The sequence below is a fragment of the Oncorhynchus keta genome, unplaced genomic scaffold (assembly GCF_023373465.1).
Source record: "Oncorhynchus keta strain PuntledgeMale-10-30-2019 unplaced genomic scaffold, Oket_V2 Un_scaffold_3076_pilon_pilon, whole genome shotgun sequence".
Lineage (NCBI taxonomy): Eukaryota > Metazoa > Chordata > Actinopteri > Salmoniformes > Salmonidae > Oncorhynchus > Oncorhynchus keta.
This window is the reverse complement of record NW_026290911.1, coordinates 142,985-158,966: the sequence shown is the minus strand read 5'-3', so window position 1 is coordinate 158,966 and position 15,982 is coordinate 142,985. Positions and strand designations below refer to the sequence as shown.

At 44.2% G+C, this 15,982-nt stretch overlaps 30 non-coding genes across 30 annotated transcripts; all 30 read right to left on the bottom strand.

The window, feature by feature from the left end:
- Nucleotides 1–86: 86 nt before the first annotated feature.
- Nucleotides 87–159, bottom strand: trnak-cuu (transfer RNA lysine (anticodon CUU)). Its single transcript has one exon. It is a non-coding gene; the product is annotated as a tRNA-Lys (tRNA).
- Nucleotides 160–584: 425 nt separating this feature from the next.
- On the bottom strand, nucleotides 585–657 carry trnak-cuu (transfer RNA lysine (anticodon CUU)). The gene has a single exon. It is a non-coding gene; the product is annotated as a tRNA-Lys (tRNA).
- A 425-nt stretch (nucleotides 658–1,082) lies between these two features.
- Nucleotides 1,083–1,155, bottom strand: trnak-cuu (transfer RNA lysine (anticodon CUU)). The gene has a single exon. It is a non-coding gene; the product is annotated as a tRNA-Lys (tRNA).
- Nucleotides 1,156–1,578: 423 nt separating this feature from the next.
- trnak-cuu (transfer RNA lysine (anticodon CUU)) lies at nucleotides 1,579–1,651 on the bottom strand. Its single transcript has one exon. It is a non-coding gene; the product is annotated as a tRNA-Lys (tRNA).
- Nucleotides 1,652–2,076: 425 nt separating this feature from the next.
- Nucleotides 2,077–2,149, bottom strand: trnak-cuu (transfer RNA lysine (anticodon CUU)). The gene has a single exon. It is a non-coding gene; the product is annotated as a tRNA-Lys (tRNA).
- A 425-nt stretch (nucleotides 2,150–2,574) lies between these two features.
- trnak-cuu (transfer RNA lysine (anticodon CUU)) lies at nucleotides 2,575–2,647 on the bottom strand. Its single transcript has one exon. It is a non-coding gene; the product is annotated as a tRNA-Lys (tRNA).
- Nucleotides 2,648–3,072: 425 nt separating this feature from the next.
- trnak-cuu (transfer RNA lysine (anticodon CUU)) lies at nucleotides 3,073–3,145 on the bottom strand. The gene has a single exon. It is a non-coding gene; the product is annotated as a tRNA-Lys (tRNA).
- Nucleotides 3,146–3,569: 424 nt separating this feature from the next.
- Nucleotides 3,570–3,642, bottom strand: trnak-cuu (transfer RNA lysine (anticodon CUU)). Its single transcript has one exon. It is a non-coding gene; the product is annotated as a tRNA-Lys (tRNA).
- Nucleotides 3,643–4,067: 425 nt separating this feature from the next.
- On the bottom strand, nucleotides 4,068–4,140 carry trnak-cuu (transfer RNA lysine (anticodon CUU)). Its single transcript has one exon. It is a non-coding gene; the product is annotated as a tRNA-Lys (tRNA).
- A 436-nt stretch (nucleotides 4,141–4,576) lies between these two features.
- Nucleotides 4,577–4,649, bottom strand: trnak-cuu (transfer RNA lysine (anticodon CUU)). Its single transcript has one exon. It is a non-coding gene; the product is annotated as a tRNA-Lys (tRNA).
- Nucleotides 4,650–5,074: 425 nt separating this feature from the next.
- Nucleotides 5,075–5,147, bottom strand: trnak-cuu (transfer RNA lysine (anticodon CUU)). Its single transcript has one exon. It is a non-coding gene; the product is annotated as a tRNA-Lys (tRNA).
- Nucleotides 5,148–5,572: 425 nt separating this feature from the next.
- On the bottom strand, nucleotides 5,573–5,645 carry trnak-cuu (transfer RNA lysine (anticodon CUU)). Its single transcript has one exon. It is a non-coding gene; the product is annotated as a tRNA-Lys (tRNA).
- Nucleotides 5,646–6,069: 424 nt separating this feature from the next.
- trnak-cuu (transfer RNA lysine (anticodon CUU)) lies at nucleotides 6,070–6,142 on the bottom strand. Its single transcript has one exon. It is a non-coding gene; the product is annotated as a tRNA-Lys (tRNA).
- A 425-nt stretch (nucleotides 6,143–6,567) lies between these two features.
- Nucleotides 6,568–6,640, bottom strand: trnak-cuu (transfer RNA lysine (anticodon CUU)). Its single transcript has one exon. It is a non-coding gene; the product is annotated as a tRNA-Lys (tRNA).
- A 930-nt stretch (nucleotides 6,641–7,570) lies between these two features.
- Nucleotides 7,571–7,643, bottom strand: trnak-cuu (transfer RNA lysine (anticodon CUU)). Its single transcript has one exon. It is a non-coding gene; the product is annotated as a tRNA-Lys (tRNA).
- Nucleotides 7,644–8,067: 424 nt separating this feature from the next.
- Nucleotides 8,068–8,140, bottom strand: trnak-cuu (transfer RNA lysine (anticodon CUU)). Its single transcript has one exon. It is a non-coding gene; the product is annotated as a tRNA-Lys (tRNA).
- Nucleotides 8,141–8,565: 425 nt separating this feature from the next.
- trnak-cuu (transfer RNA lysine (anticodon CUU)) lies at nucleotides 8,566–8,638 on the bottom strand. Its single transcript has one exon. It is a non-coding gene; the product is annotated as a tRNA-Lys (tRNA).
- A 425-nt stretch (nucleotides 8,639–9,063) lies between these two features.
- On the bottom strand, nucleotides 9,064–9,136 carry trnak-cuu (transfer RNA lysine (anticodon CUU)). Its single transcript has one exon. It is a non-coding gene; the product is annotated as a tRNA-Lys (tRNA).
- Nucleotides 9,137–9,561: 425 nt separating this feature from the next.
- On the bottom strand, nucleotides 9,562–9,634 carry trnak-cuu (transfer RNA lysine (anticodon CUU)). The gene has a single exon. It is a non-coding gene; the product is annotated as a tRNA-Lys (tRNA).
- A 425-nt stretch (nucleotides 9,635–10,059) lies between these two features.
- trnak-cuu (transfer RNA lysine (anticodon CUU)) lies at nucleotides 10,060–10,132 on the bottom strand. The gene has a single exon. It is a non-coding gene; the product is annotated as a tRNA-Lys (tRNA).
- Nucleotides 10,133–10,557: 425 nt separating this feature from the next.
- trnak-cuu (transfer RNA lysine (anticodon CUU)) lies at nucleotides 10,558–10,630 on the bottom strand. The gene has a single exon. It is a non-coding gene; the product is annotated as a tRNA-Lys (tRNA).
- Nucleotides 10,631–11,054: 424 nt separating this feature from the next.
- Nucleotides 11,055–11,127, bottom strand: trnak-cuu (transfer RNA lysine (anticodon CUU)). The gene has a single exon. It is a non-coding gene; the product is annotated as a tRNA-Lys (tRNA).
- Nucleotides 11,128–11,562: 435 nt separating this feature from the next.
- Nucleotides 11,563–11,635, bottom strand: trnak-cuu (transfer RNA lysine (anticodon CUU)). Its single transcript has one exon. It is a non-coding gene; the product is annotated as a tRNA-Lys (tRNA).
- Nucleotides 11,636–12,059: 424 nt separating this feature from the next.
- Nucleotides 12,060–12,132, bottom strand: trnak-cuu (transfer RNA lysine (anticodon CUU)). The gene has a single exon. It is a non-coding gene; the product is annotated as a tRNA-Lys (tRNA).
- A 427-nt stretch (nucleotides 12,133–12,559) lies between these two features.
- On the bottom strand, nucleotides 12,560–12,632 carry trnak-cuu (transfer RNA lysine (anticodon CUU)). Its single transcript has one exon. It is a non-coding gene; the product is annotated as a tRNA-Lys (tRNA).
- A 424-nt stretch (nucleotides 12,633–13,056) lies between these two features.
- Nucleotides 13,057–13,129, bottom strand: trnak-cuu (transfer RNA lysine (anticodon CUU)). The gene has a single exon. It is a non-coding gene; the product is annotated as a tRNA-Lys (tRNA).
- A 929-nt stretch (nucleotides 13,130–14,058) lies between these two features.
- trnak-cuu (transfer RNA lysine (anticodon CUU)) lies at nucleotides 14,059–14,131 on the bottom strand. The gene has a single exon. It is a non-coding gene; the product is annotated as a tRNA-Lys (tRNA).
- Nucleotides 14,132–14,556: 425 nt separating this feature from the next.
- On the bottom strand, nucleotides 14,557–14,629 carry trnak-cuu (transfer RNA lysine (anticodon CUU)). Its single transcript has one exon. It is a non-coding gene; the product is annotated as a tRNA-Lys (tRNA).
- A 425-nt stretch (nucleotides 14,630–15,054) lies between these two features.
- On the bottom strand, nucleotides 15,055–15,127 carry trnak-cuu (transfer RNA lysine (anticodon CUU)). Its single transcript has one exon. It is a non-coding gene; the product is annotated as a tRNA-Lys (tRNA).
- A 423-nt stretch (nucleotides 15,128–15,550) lies between these two features.
- On the bottom strand, nucleotides 15,551–15,623 carry trnak-cuu (transfer RNA lysine (anticodon CUU)). The gene has a single exon. It is a non-coding gene; the product is annotated as a tRNA-Lys (tRNA).
- Between the last annotated feature and the right edge of the window lie 359 nt (nucleotides 15,624–15,982).

The window sequence follows — 15,982 nt, the reverse complement described above, 5'->3', positions numbered from 1 at the left end:
CCAGCTGTGCAGGGTGGCAAGCCTGCTCGAAATTCCAAGAGATGGTTGTTTGCGAAGTGAGTTGGTGCTTTGGCAGAGAAAATAATCACCTAACGTGGGGCTCGAACCCACGACCCTGAGATTAAGAGTCTCATGCTCTACCGACTGAGCTAGCCAGGTACCTCAATAGTGAGTTTGACTTGGTTCGAATATCGTACATCCCAGTTTCTGCAAAATATGGTGATCAGTGAGTGTTGTTGATGGATCCTGTGGTGCAATCTGTTAGCGTGTTGTACTTATACAGCAGTATACAGTAATTCGATGCGAAAGGTTATGAGTTCAAGCCCCACCAGGAGCAAGTATTCTTCTTGAAGCCCTGCCTGTCTATTTCTATTCCGGAAAATGATAATTTATTCAATCCATTTAGGAGTACAATTCATCGGTAATAGGTATGTCATTGAGATGACAGGTCAGAGTGCAGGCAGAGATAGAATACAAATTCATAGCCTTCTGTATCACCAGCTGTGCAGGGTGGCAAGCCTGCTCGAAATTCCAAGCGGATGGTTGTTTGCGAAGTGAGTTGGTGCTTCGGCAGAGAAAATAAGCACCTAACGTGGGGCTCGAACCCACGACCCTGAGATTAAGAGTCTCATGCTCTACCGACTGAGCTAGCAAGGTACCTCAATAGTGATTTCGACTCGGTTCGAATATCGTACATCCCAGTTTCTGCAAAATATGGTGATCAGTGAGTGTTGTTGATGGATCCTGTGGTACAATCTGTTAGCGTGTTGTAATTATACAGCAACATACAGTAATTCGATGCGAAGGTTATGAGTTCAAGCCCCACCAGGAGCAAGTATTCTTCTTGAAGCCCCTGCCTGTCTAGTTCTTGTCCGGAAAATTATAATTTATTCAATCCATTTAGGAGTACAAGTCATCGGTAATAGGTATGTCATTGAGATGACAGGTGAGAGTGCAGGTGGAGATAGAATACAAATTCATAGCCTTCTGTATCACCAGCTGTGCAGGGTGGCAAGCCTGCTCGAAATTCCAAGCAGATGGTTGTTTGCGAAGTGAGTTGGTGCTTCGGCAGAGAAAATAATCACCTAACGTGGGGCTCGAACCCACGACCCTGAGATTAAGAGTCTCATGCTCTACCGACTGAGCTAGCCAGGTACCTCAATAGTGAGTTTGACTTGGTTCGAATATCGTACATCCCAGTTTCTGCAAAATATGGTGATCAGTGAGTGTTGTTGATGGATCCTGTGGTGCAATCTGTTAGCGTGTTGTACTTATACAGCAGTATACAGTAATTCGATGCAAAGGTTATGAGTTCAAGCCCCACCAGGAGCAAGTATTCTTCTTGAAGCCCCTGGCTGTCTATTTCTTCTCCGGAAAATGATAATTTATTCCATCCATTTAGGAGTACAATTCATCGGTAAGATGACAGGTCAGAGTGCAGGTAGAGATAGAATACAGAGATAGAATACAATTTCATAGCCTTCTGTATCACCAGCTGTGCAGGGTGGCAAGCCTGCTCGAAATTCCAAGCAGATGGTTGTTTGCGAAGTGAGTTGGTGCTTCGGCAGAGAAAATAATCACCTAACGTGGGGCTCGAACCCACGACCCTGAGATTAAGAGTCTCATGCTCTACCGACTGAGCTAGCCAGGTACCTCTATAGTAATATTGACTTGGTCCGAATATCGTACATCCCAGTTTCTGCAAAATATGGTGATCAGTGAGTGTTGTTGATGGATCCTGTGGTGCAATCTGTTAGCGTGTTGTACTTATACAGCAGTATACAGTAATTCGATGCGAAGGTTATGAGTTCAAGCCCCACCAGGAGCAAGTATTCTTCTTGAAGCCTCTGCCTGTCTATTTCTATTCCGGAAAATGATAATTTATTCAATCCATTTAGGAGTACAATTCATCGGTAATAGGTATGTCATTGAGATGACAGGTCAGAGTGCAGGCAGAGATAGAATACAAATTCATAGCCTTCTGTATCACCAGCTGTGCAGGGTGGCAAGCCTGCTCGAAATTCCAAGAGGATGGTTGTTTGCGAAGTGAGTTGGTGCTTCGGCAGAGAAAATAATCACCTAACGTGGGGCTCGAACCCACGACCCTGAGATTAAGAGTCTCATGCTCTACCGACTGAGCTAGCCAGGTACCTCAATAGTGAGTTTGACTTGGTTCGAATATCGTACATCCCAGTTTCTGCAAAATATGGTGATCAGTGAGTGTTGTTGATGGATCCTGTGGTGCAATCTGTTAGCGTGTTGTACTTATACAGCAGTATACAGTAATTTGATGCGAAGGTTATGAGTTCAAGCCCCACCAGGAGCAAGTATTCTTCTTGAAGCCTCTGCCTGGCTATTTCTATTCCGGAAAATGATAATTTATTCAATCCATTTAGGAGTACAATTCATCGGTAATAGGTATGTCATTGAGATGACAGGTCAGAGTGCAGGCAGAGATAGAATACAAATTCATAGCCTTCTGTATCACCAGCTGTGCAGGGTGGCAAGCCTGCTCGAAATTCCAAGCAGATGGTTGTTTGCGAAGTGAGTTGGTGCTTCGGCAGAGAAAATAATCACCTAACGTGGGGCTCGAACCCACGACCCTGAGATTAAGAGTCTCATGCTCTACCGACTGAGCTAGCCAGGTACCTCAATAGTGAGTTTGACTTGGTTCGAATATCGTACATCCCAGTTTCTGCAAAATATGGTGATCAGTGAGTGTTGTTGATGGATCCTGTGGTGCAATCTGTTAGCGTGTTGTACTTATACAGCAGTATACAGTAATTCGATGCGAAGGTTATGAGTTCAAGCCCCACCAGGAGCAAGTATTCTTCTTGAAGCCCCTGCCTGTCTATTTCTATTCCGGAAAATGATAATTTATTCAATCCATTTAGGAGTACAATTCATCGGTAATAGGTATGTCATTGAGATGACAGGTCAGAGTGCAGGCAGAGATAGAATACAAATTCATAGCCTTCTGTATCACCAGCTGTGCAGGGTGGCAAGCCTGCTCGAAATTCCAAGCAGATGGTTGTTTGCGAAGTGAGTTGGTGCTTCGGCAGAGAAAATAATCACCTAACGTGGGGCTCGAACCCACGACCCTGAGATTAAGAGTCTCATGCTCTACCGACTGAGCTAGCCAGGTACCTCAATAGTGATTTGACTTGGTTCGAATATCGTACATCCCAGTTTCTGCAAAATATGGTGATCAGTGAGTGTTGTTGATGGATCCTGTGGTGCAATCTGTTAGCGTGTTGTACTTATACAGCAGTATACAGTAATTCGATGCGAAGGTTATGAGTTCAAGCCCCACCAGGAGCAAGTATTCTTCTTGAAGCCTCTGCCTGTCTATTTCTATTCCGGAAAATGATAATTTATTCAATCCATTTAGGAGTACAATTCATCGGTAATAGGGATGTCATTGAGATGACAGGTCAGAGTGCAGGCAGAGATAGAATACAAATTCATAGCCTTCTGTATCACCAGCTGTGCAGGGTGGCAAGCCTGCTCGAAATTCCAAGCAGATGGTTGTTTGCGAAGTGAGTTGGTGCTTCGGCAGAGAAAATAATCACCTAACGTGGGGCTCGAACCCACGACCCTGAGATTAAGAGTCTCATGCTCTACCGACTGAGCTAGCCAGGTACCTCAATAGTGAGTTTGACTTGGTTCGAATATCGTACATCCCAGTTTCTGCAAAATATGGTGATCAGTGAGTGTTGTTGATGGATCCTGTGGTGCAATCTGTTAGCGTGTTGTACTTATACAGCAGTATACAGTAATTCGATGCGAAGGTTATGAGTTCAAGCCCCACCAGGAGCAAGTATTCTTCTTGAAGCCTCTGCCTGTCTATTTCTATTCCGGAAAATGATAATTTATTCAATCCATTTAGGAGTACAATTCATCGGTAATAGGTATGTCATTGAGATGACAGGTCAGAGTGCAGGCAGAGATAGAATACAAATTCATAGCCTTCTGTATCACCAGCAATGCAGGGTGGCAAGCCTGCTCGAAATTCCAAGCAGATGGTTGTTTGCGAAGTGAGTTGGTGCTTCGGCAGAGAAAATAATCACCTAACGTGGGGCTCGAACCCACGACCCTGAGATTAAGAGTCTCATGCTCTACCGACTGAGCTAGCCAGGTACCTCTATAGTAATTTGACTTGGTTCGAATATCATACATCCCAGTTTCTGCAAAATATGGTGATCAGTGAGTGTTGTTGATGGATCCTGTGGTGCAATCTGTTAGCGTGTTGTACTTATACAGCAGTATACAGTAATTCGATGCGAAGGTTATGAGTTCAAGCCCACCAGGAGCAAGTACCAGGAGCAAGTATTCTTCTTGAAGCCCTGCCTGTCTATTTCTTGTTCCGGAAAATGATAATTTATTCAATCCATTTAGGAGTACAATTCATCGGTAATAGGTATGTCATTGAGATGACAGGTCAGAGTGCAGGCAGAGATAGAATACAAATTCATAGCCTTCTGTATCACCAGCTGTGCAGGGTGGCAAGCCTGCTCGAAATTCCAAGCAGATGGTTGTTTGCGAAGTGAGTTGGTGCTTCGGCAGAGAAAATAATCACCTAACGTGGGGCTCGAACCCACGACCCTGAGATTAAGAGTCTCATGCTCTACCGACTGAGCTAGCCAGGTACCTCAATAGTGAGTTTGACTTGGTTCGAATATCGTACATCCCAGTTTCTGCAAAATATGGTGATCAGTGAGTGTTGTTGATGGATCCTGTGGTGCAATCTGTTAGCGTGTTGTACTTATACAGCAGTATACAGTAATTCGATGCGAAGGTTATGAGTTCAAGCCCCACCAGGAGCAAGTATTCTTCTTGAAGCCCCTGCCTGTCTATTTCTATTCCGGAAAATGATAATTTATTCAATCCGTTTAGGAGTACAATTCATCGGTAATAGGTATGTCATTGAGATGACAGGTCAGAGTGCAGGCAGAGATAGAATACAAATTCATAGCCTTCTGTATCACCAGCTGTGCAGGGTGGCAAGCCTGCTCGAAATTCCAAGCAGATGGTTGTTTGCGAAGTGAGTTGGTACTTCGGCAGAGAAAATAATCACCTAACGTGGGGCTCGAACCCACGACCCTGAGATTAAGAGTCTCATGCTCTACCGACTGAGCTAGCCAGGTACCTCAATAGTGAGTTTGACTTGGTTCGAATATCGTACATCCCAGTTTCTGCAAAATATGGTGATCAGTGAGTGTTGTTGATGGATCCTGTGGTGCAATCTGTTAGCGTGTTGTACTTATACAGCAGTATACAGTAATTCGATGCGAAGGTTATGAGTTCAAGCCCCACCAGGAGCAAGTATTCTTCTTGAAGCCTCTGCCTGTCTATTTCTATTCCGGAAAATGATAATTTATTCAATCCATTTAGGAGTACAATTCATCGGTAATAGGGATGTCATTGAGATGACAGGTCAGAGTGCAGGCAGAGATAGAATACAAATTCATAGCCTTCTGTATCACCAGCAATGCAGGGTGGCAAGCCTGCTCGAAATTCCAAGAGGATGGTTGTTTGCGAAGTGAGTTGGTGCTTTGGCAGAGAAAATAAACACCCAACGTGGGGCTCGAACCCACGACCCTGAGATTAAGAGTCTCATGCTCTACCGACTGAGCTAGCCAGGTAACCATTAGTGCTTGAGACTTGGTTCGAATATCGTACATCCCAGTTTCTGCAAAATATGGTGATCAGTGAGTGTTGTTGATGGATCCTGTGGTGCAATCTGTTAGCGTGTTGTACTTATACAGCAGTATACAGTAATTCGATGCGAAGGTTATGAGTTCAAGCCCCACCAGGAGCAAGTATTCTTCTTGAAGCCTCTGCCTGTCTATTTCTATTCCGGAAAATTATAATTTATTCAAGCCATTTAGGACTACAATTCATCGGTAATAGGGATGTCATTGAGATGACAGGTCAGAGTGCAGGCAGAGATAGAATACAAATTCATAGCCTTCTGTATCACCAGCTGTGCAGGGTGGCAAGCTTGCTCGAAATTCCAAGCAGATGGTTGTTTGCGAAGTGAGTTGGTGCTTCGGCAGAGAAAATAATCACCTAACGTGGGGCTCGAACCCACGACCCTGAGATTAAGAGTCTCATGCTCTACCGACTGAGCTAGCCAGGTACCTCAATAGTGAGTTTGACTTGGTTCGAATATCGTACATCCCAGTTTCTGCAAAATATGGTGATCAGTGAGTGTTGTTGATGGATCCTGTGGTGCAATCTGTTAGCGTGTTGTACTTATACAGCAGTATACAGTAATTCGATGCGAAGGTTATGAGTTCAAGCCCCACCAGGAGCAAGTATTCTTCTTGAAGCCTCTGCCTGTCTATTTCTATTCCGGAAAATGATAATTTATTCAATCCATTTAGGAGTACAATTCATCGGTAATAGGTATGTCATTGAGATGACAGGTCAGAGTGCAGGCAGAGATAGAATACAAATTCATAGCCTTCTGTATCACCAGCTGTGCAGGGTGGCAAGCCTGCTCGAAATTCCAAGAGGATGGTTGTTTGCGAAGTGAGTTGGTGCTTCGGCAGAGAAAATAATCACCTAACGTGGGGCTCGAACCCACGACCCTGAGATTAAGAGTCTCATGCTCTACCGACTGAGCTAGCCAGGTACCTCAATAGTGATTTGACTTGGTTCGAATATCGTACATCCCAGTTTCTGCAAAATATGGTGATCAGTGAGTGTTGTTGATGGATCCTGTGGTGCAATCTGTTAGCGTGTTGTACTTATACAGCAGTATACAGTAATTCGATGCGAAGGTTATGAGTTCAAGCCCCACCAGGAGCAAGTATTCTTCTTGAAGCCTCTGCCTGTCTATTTCTATTCCGGAAAATTATAATTTATTCAAGCCATTTAGGAGTACAATTCATCGGTAATAGGTATGTCATTGAGATGACAGGTCAGAGTGCAGGCAGAGATAGAATACAAATTCATAGCCTTCTGTATCACCAGCTGTGCAGGGTGGCAAGCCTGCTCGAAATTCCAAGCAGATGGTTGTTTGCGAAGTGAGTTGGTGCTTCGGCAGAGAAAATAATAACCTAACGTGGGGCTCGAACCCAGGACCCTGAGATTAAGAGTCTCATGCTCTACCGACTGAGCTAGCCAGGTACCTCAATAGTGAGTTTGACTTGGTTCGAATATCGTACATCCCAGTTTCTGCAAAATATGGTGATCAGTGAGTGTTGTTGATGGATCCTGTGGTGCAATCTGTTAGCGTGTTGTACTTATACAGCAGTATACAGTAATTCGATGCGAAGGTTATGAGTTCAAGCCCCACCAGGAGCAAGTATTCAAGTATTCTTCTTGAAGCCCCTGCCTGTCTATTTCTATTCCGGAAAATTATAATTTATTCAAGCCATTTAGGAGTACAATTCATCGGTAATAGGTATGTCATTGAGATGACAGGTCAGAGTGCAGGCAGAGATAGAATACAAATTCATAGCCTTCTGTATCACCAGCTGTGCAGGGTGGCAAGCCTGCTCGAAATTCCAAGCAGATGGTTGTTTGCGAAGTGAGTTGGTGCTTCGGCAGAGAAAATAATCACCTAACGTGGGGCTCGAACCCACGACCCTGAGATTAAGAGTCTCATGCTCTACCGACTGAGCTAGCCAGGTAACCATTAGTGATTTAGACTTGGTTCGAATATCGTACATCCCAGTTTCTGCAAAATATGGTGATCAGTGAGTGTTGTTGATGGATCCTGTGGTGCAATCTGTTCGCGTGTTGTACTTATACAGCAGTATACAGTAATTCGATGCGAAGGTTATGAGTTCAAGCCCCACCAGGAGCAAGTATTCTTCTTGAAGCCCCTGCCTGTCTATTTCTATTCCGGAAAATGATAATTTATTCAATCCGTTTAGGAGTACAATTCATCGGTAATAGGTATGTCATTGAGATGACAGGTCAGAGTGCAGGCAGAGATAGAATACAAATTCATAGCCTTCTGTATCACCAGCTGTGCAGGGTGGCAAGCCTGCTCGAAATTCCAAGCAGATGGTTGTTTGCGAAGTGAGTTGGTACTTCGGCAGAGAAAATAATCACCTAACGTGGGGCTCGAACCCACGACCCTGAGATTAAGAGTCTCATGCTCTACCGACTGAGCTAGCCAGGTACCTCAATAGTGAGTTTGACTTGGTTCGAATATCGTACATCCCAGTTTCTGCAAAATATGGTGATCAGTGAGTGTTGTTGATGGATCCTGTGGTGCAATCTGTTAGCGTGTTGTACTTATACAGCAGTATACAGTAATTCGATGCGAAGGTTATGAGTTCAAGCCCCACCAGGAGCAAGTATTCTTCTTGAAGCCCCTGCCTGTCTATTTCTATTCCGGAAAATGATAATTTATTCAATCCATTTAGGAGTACAATTCATCGGTAATAGGTATGTCATTGAGATGACAGGTCAGAGTGCAGGCAGAGATAGAATACAAATTCATAGCCTTCTGTATCACCAGCTGTGCAGGGTGGCAAGCCTGCTCGAAATTCCAAGCAGATGGTTGTTTGCGAAGTGAGTTGGTGCTTCGGCAGAGAAAATAATCACCTAACGTGGGGCTCGAACCCACGACCCTGAGATTAAGAGTCTCATGCTCTACCGACTGAGCTAGCCAGGTACCTCAATAGTGAGTTTGACTTGGTTCGAATATCGTACATCCCAGTTTCTGCAAAATATGGTGATCAGTGAGTGTTGTTGATGGATCCTGTGGTGCAATCTGTTAGCGTGTTGTACTTATACAGCAGTATACAGTAATTCGATGCGAAGGTTATGAGTTCAAGCCCCACCAGGAGCAAGTATTCTTCTTGAAGCCTCTGCCTGTCTATTTCTATTCCGGAAAATGATAATTTATTCAATCCATTTAGGAGTACAATTCATCGGTAATAGGTATGTCATTGAGATGACAGGTCAGAGTGCAGGCAGAGATAGAATACAAATTCATAGCCTTCTGTATCACCAGCTGTGCAGGGTGGCAAGCCTGCTCGAAATTCCAAGAGGATGGTTGTTTGCGAAGTGAGTTGGTGCTTCGGCAGAGAAAATAATCACCTAACGTGGGGCTCGAACCCACGACCCTGAGATTAAGAGTCTCATGCTCTACCGACTGAGCTAGCCAGGTACCTCAATAGTGAGTTTGACTTGGTTCGAATATCGTACATCCCAGTTTCTGCAAAATATGGTGATCAGTGAGTGTTGGTGATGGATCCTGTGGTGCAATCTGTTAGCGTGTTGTACTTATACAGCAGTATACAGTAATTTGATGCCAAGGTTATGAGTTCAAGCCCCACCAGGAGCAAGTATTCTTCTTGAAGCCCCTGCCTGTCTATTTCTTCTCCGGAAAATGATAATTTATTCCATCCATTTAGGAGTACAAGTCATCGGTAATAGGTATGTCATTGAGATGACAGGTCAGAGTGCAGGCAGAGATAGAATACAAATTCATAGCCTTCTGTATCACCAGCTGTGCAGGGTGGCAAGCCTGCTCGAAATTCCAAGCAGATGGTTGTTTGCGAAGTGAGTTGGTGCTTCGGCAGAGAAAATAATCACCTAACGTGGGGCTCGAACCCACGACCCTGAGATTAAGAGTCTCATGCTCTACCGACTGAGCTAGCCAGGTACCTCAATAGTGAGTTTGACTTGGTTCGAATATCGTACATCCCAGTTTCTGCAAAATATGGTGATCAGTGAGTGTTGTTGATGGATCCTGTGGTGCAATCTGTTAGCGTGTTGTACTTATACAGCAGTATACAGTAATTCGATGCGAAGGTTATGAGTTCAAGCCCCACCAGGAGCAAGTATTCTTCTTGAAGCCCCTGCCTGTCTATTTCTATTCCGGAAAATGATAATTTATTCAATCCGTTTAGGAGTACAATTCATCGGTAATAGGTATGTCATTGAGATGACAGGTCAGAGTGCAGGCAGAGATAGAATACAAATTCATAGCCTTCTGTATCACCAGCTGTGCAGGGTGGCAAGCCTGCTCGAAATTCCAAGCAGATGGTTGTTTGCGAAGTGAGTTGGTACTTCGGCAGAGAAAATAATCACCTAACGTGGGGCTCGAACCCACGACCCTGAGATTAAGAGTCTCATGCTCTACCGACTGAGCTAGCCAGGTACCTCAATAGTGAGTTTGACTTGGTTCGAATATCGTACATCCCAGTTTCTGCAAAATATGGTGATCAGTGAGTGTTGTTGATGGATCCTGTGGTGCAATCTGTTAGCGTGTTGTACTTATACAGCAGTATACAGTAATTCGATGCGAAGGTTATGAGTTCAAGCCCCACCAGGAGCAAGTATTCTTCTTGAAGCCTCTGCCTGTCTATTTCTATTCCGGAAAATGATAATTTATTCAATCCATTTAGGAGTACAATTCATCGGTAATAGGGATGTCATTGAGATGACAGGTCAGAGTGCAGGCAGAGATAGAATACAAATTCATAGCCTTCTGTATCACCAGCAATGCAGGGTGGCAAGCCTGCTCGAAATTCCAAGAGGATGGTTGTTTGCGAAGTGAGTTGGTGCTTTGGCAGAGAAAATAAACACCCAACGTGGGGCTCGAACCCACGACCCTGAGATTAAGAGTCTCATGCTCTACCGACTGAGCTAGCCAGGTAACCATTAGTGCTTGAGACTTGGTTCGAATATCGTACATCCCAGTTTCTGCAAAATATGGTGATCAGTGAGTGTTGTTGATGGATCCTGTGGTGCAATCTGTTAGCGTGTTGTACTTATACAGCAGTATACAGTAATTCGATGCGAAGGTTTTGAGTTCAAGCCCCACCAGGAGCAAGTATTCTTCTTGAAGCCCCTGCCTGTCTATTTCTATTCCGGAAAATGATAATTTATTCAATCCGTTTAGGAGTACAATTCATCGGTAATAGGTATGTCATTGAGATGACAGGTCAGAGTGCAGGCAGAGATAGAATACAAATTCATAGCCTTCTGTATCACCAGCTGTGCAGGGTGGCAAGCCTGCTCGAAATTCCAAGCAGATGGTTGTTTGCGAAGTGAGTTGGTACTTCGGCAGAGAAAATAATCACCTAACGTGGGGCTCGAACCCACGACCCTGAGATTAAGAGTCTCATGCTCTACCGACTGAGCTAGCCAGGTACCTCAATAGTGAGTTTGACTTGGTTCGAATATCGTACATCCCAGTTTCTGCAAAATATGGTGATCAGTGAGTGTTGTTGATGGATCCTGTGGTGCAATCTGTTAGCGTGTTGTACTTATACAGCAGTATACAGTAATTCGATGCGAAGGTTATGAGTTCAAGCCCCACCAGGAGCAAGTATTCTTCTTCGAAGCCTCTGAAGCCTCTGCCTGTCTATTTCTATTCCGGAAAATGATAATTTATTCAATCCATTTAGGAGTACAATTCATCGGTAATAGGGATGTCATTGAGATGACAGGTCAGAGTGCAGGCAGAGATAGAATACAAATTCATAGCCTTCTGTATCACCAGCAATGCAGGGTGGCAAGCCTGCTCGAAATTCCAAGAGGATGGTTGTTTGCGAAGTGAGTTGGTGCTTTGGCAGAGAAAATAAACACCCAACGTGGGGCTCGAACCCACGACCCTGAGATTAAGAGTCTCATGCTCTACCGACTGAGCTAGCCAGGTAACCATTAGTGATTGTGACTTGGTTCGAATATCGTACATCCCAGTTTCTGCAAAATATGGTGATCAGTGAGTGTTGTTGATGGATCCTGTGGTGCAATCTGTTAGCGTGTTGTACTTATACAGCAGTATACAGTAATTCGATGCGAAGGTTATGAGTTCAAGCCCCACCAGGAGCAAGTATTCTTCTTGAAGCCCCTGCCTGTCTATTTCTTGTCCGGAAAATGATAATTTATTCAATCCATTTAGGAGTACAATTCATCGGTAATAGGGATGTCATTGAGATGACAGGTCAGAGTGCAGGCAGAGATAGAATACAAATTCATAGCCTTCTGTATCACCAGCTGTGCAGGGTGGCAAGCCTGCTCGAAATTCCAAGCAGATGGTTGTTTGCGAAGTGAGTTGGTACTTCGGCAGAGAAAATAATCACCTAACGTGGGGCTCGAACCCACGACCCTGAGATTAAGAGTCTCATGCTCTACCGACTGAGCTAGCCAGGTACCTCTATAGTAATATAGACTTGGTCCGAATATTATACAGCCCCGTTTCTGCCAAATATGGGGTTATGTGAGAGTGTTGTTGATGGATCCTGTGGTGCAATCTGTTAGCGTGTTGTACTTATACAGCAGTATACAGTAATTCGATGCGAAGGTTATGAGTTCAAGCCCCACCAGGAGCAAGTATTCTTCTTGAAGCCTCTGCCTGTCTATTTCTATTCTGGAAAATTATAATTTATTCAAGCCATTTAGGAGTACAATTCATCGGTAATAGGGATGTCATTGAGATGACAGGTCAGAGTGCAGGCAGAGATAGAATACAAATTCATAGCCTTCTGTATCACCAGCAATGCAGGGTGGCAAGCCTGCTCGAAATTCCAAGAGGATGGTTGTTTGCGAAGTGAGTTGGTGCTTTGGCAGAGAAAATAAACACCCAACGTGGGGCTCGAACCCACGACCCTGAGATTAAGAGTCTCATGCTCTACCGACTGAGCTAGCCAGGTAACCATTAGTGATTGTGACTTGGTTCGAATATCGTACATCCCAGTTTCTGCAAAATATGGTGATCAGTGAGTGTTGTTGATGGATCCTGTGGTGCAATCTGTTAGCGTGTTGTACTTATACAGCAGTATACAGTAATTCGATGCGAAGGTTATGAGTTCAAGCCCCACCAGGAGCAAGTATTCTTCTTGAAGCCTCTGCCTGTCTATTTCTATTCCGGAAAATGATAATTTATTCAATCCATTTAGGAGTACAATTCATCGGTAATAGGTATGTCATTGAGATGACAGGTCAGAGTGCAGGCAGAGATAGAATACAAATTCATAGCCTTCTGTATCACCAGCTGTGCAGGGTGGCAAGCCTGCTCGAAATTCCAAGCAGATGGTTGTTTGCGAAGTGAGTTGGTACTTCGGCAGAGAAAATAATCACCTAACGTGGGGCTCGAACCCACGACCCTGAGATTAAGAGTCTCATGCTCTACCGACTGAGCTAGCCAGGTACCTCAATAGTGAATTTGACTTGGTTCGAATATCGTACATCCCAGTTTCTGCAAAATATGGTGATCAGTGAGTGTTGTTGATGGATCCTGTGGTGCAATCTGTTAGCGTGTTGTACTTATACAGCAGTATACAGTAATTCGATGCGAAGGTTATGAGTTCAAGCCCCACCAGGAGCAAGTATTCTTCTTGAAGAAGAAGAATTCTGCCTGTCTATTTCTATTCCGGAAAATGATAATTTATTCAAGTACAATTCATCGGTAATAGGGATGTCATTGAGATGACAGGTCAGAGTGCAGTCAGAGATAGAATTCAAATTCTTAGCCTTCTGTATCACCAACTATGCAGGGTGGCAAGGCTGCTCGAAATTCCAAGAGAATGGCTGTTTGCGAAGTGAGTTGGTGCTTCGGCAGAGAAAATAAACACCTAACGTGGGGCTCGAACCCACGACCCTGAGATTAAGAGTCTCATGCTCTACCGAATGAGCTAGCCAGGTAACCATTAGTGATTGTGACTTGGTTCGAATATCGTACATCCCAGTTTCTGCAAAATATGGTGATCAGTGAGTGTTGTTGATGGATCCTGTGGTGCAATCTGTTCGCGTGTTGTACTTATACAGCAGTATACAGTAATTCGATGCGAAGGTTATGAGTTCAAGCCCCACCAGGAGCAAGTATTCTTCTTGAAGCCCCTGCCTGTCTATTTCCTGTCTATTTCTATTCCGGAAAATGATAATTTATTCAATCCATTTAGGAGTACAATTCATCGGTAATAGGTATGTCATTGAGATGACAGGTCAGAGTGCAGGCAGAGATAGAATACAAATTCATAGCCTTCTGTATCACCAGCTGTGCAGGGTGGCAAGCCTGCTCGAAATTCCAAGCAGATGGTTGTTTGCGAAGTGAGTTGGTGCTTCGGCAGAGAAAATAATCACCTAACGTGGGGCTCGAACCCACGACCCTGAGATTAAGAGTCTCATGCTCTACCGACTGAGCTAGCCAGGTACCTCTATAGTAATTTAGACTTGGTTCGAATATCATACATCCCAGTTTCTGCAAAATATGGTGATCAGTGAGTGTTGTTGATGGATCCTGTGGTGCAATCTGTTAGCGTGTTGTACTTATACAGCAGTATACAGTAATTCGATGCGAAGGTTATGAGTTCAAGCCCCACCAGGAGCAAGTATTCTTCTTGAAGCCTCTGCCTGTCTATTTCTATTCTGGAAAATTATAATTTATTCAAGCCATTTAGGAGTACAATTCATCGGTAATAGGGATGTCATTGAGATGACAGGTCAGAGTGCAGGCAGAGATAGAATACAAATTCATAGCCTTCTGTATCACCAGCTGTGCAGGGTGGCAAGCCTGCTCGAAATTCCAAGCAGATGGTTGTTTGCGAAGTGAGTTGGTGCTTCGGCAGAGAAAATAATCACCTAACGTGGGGCTCGAACCCACGACCCTGAGATTAAGAGTCTCATGCTCTACCGACTGAGCTAGCCAGGTACCTCAATAGTGAGTTTGACTTGGTTCGAATATCGTACATCCCAGTTTCTGCAAAATATGGTGATCAGTGAGTGTTGTTGATGGATCCTGTGGTGCAATCTGTTAGCGTGTTGTACTTATACAGCAGTATACAGTAATTCGATGCGAAGGTTTTGAGTTCAAGCCCCACCAGGAGCAAGTATTCTTCTTGAAGCCCCTGCCTGTCTATTTCTATTCCGGAAAATGATAATTTATTCAATCCATTTAGGAGTACAATTCATCGGTAATAGGTATGTCATTGAGATGACAGGTCAGAGTGCAGGCAGAGATAGAATACAAATTCATAGCCTTCTGTATCACCAGCTGTGCAGGGTGGCAAGCCTGCTCGAAATTCCAAGAGGATGGTTGTTTGCGAAGTGAGTTGGTGCTTTGGCAGAGAAAATAAACACCCAACGTGGGGCTCGAACCCACGACCCTGAGATTAAGAGTCTCATGCTCTACCGACTGAGCTAGCCAGGTAACCATTAGTGATTGTGACTTGGTTCGAATATCGTACATCCCAGTTTCTGCAAAATATGGTGATCAGTGAGTGTTGTTGATGGATCCTGTGGTGCAATCTGTTAGCGTGTTGTACTTATACAGCAGTATACAGTAATTCGATGCGAAGGTTATGAGTTCAAGCCCCACCAGGAGCAAGTATTCTTCTTGAAGCCTGCCCTGTCTATTTCTATTCCGGAAAATGATAATTTATTCAATCCATTTAGGAGTACAATTCATCGGTAATAGGTATGTCATTGAGATGACAGGTCAGAGTGCAGGCAGAGATAGAATACAAATTCATAGCCTTCTGTATCACCAGCTGTGCAGGGTGGCAAGCCTGCTCGAAATTCCAAGCAGATGGTTGTTTGCGAAGTGAGTTGGTGCTTCGGCAGAGAAAATAATCACCTAACGTGGGGCTCGAACCCACGACCCTGAGATTAAGAGTCTCATGCTCTACCGACTGAGCTAGCCAGGTACCTCAATAGTGATTTGACTTGGTTCGAATATCGTACATCCCAGTTTCTGCAAAATATGGTGATCAGTGAGTGTTGTTGATGATGGATCCTGTGGTGCAATCTGTTAGCGTGTTGTACTTATACAGCAGTATACAGTAATTCGATGCGAAGGTTATGAGTTCAAGCCCCACCAGGAGCAAGTATTCTTCTTGAAGCCTCTGCCTGTCTATTTCTATTCCGGAAAATGATAATTTATTCAATCCATTTAGGAGTACAATTCATCGGTAATAGGGATGTCATTGAGATGACAGGTCAGAGTGCAGGCAGAGATAGAATACAAATTCATAGCCTTCTGTATCACCAGCAATGCAGGGTGGCA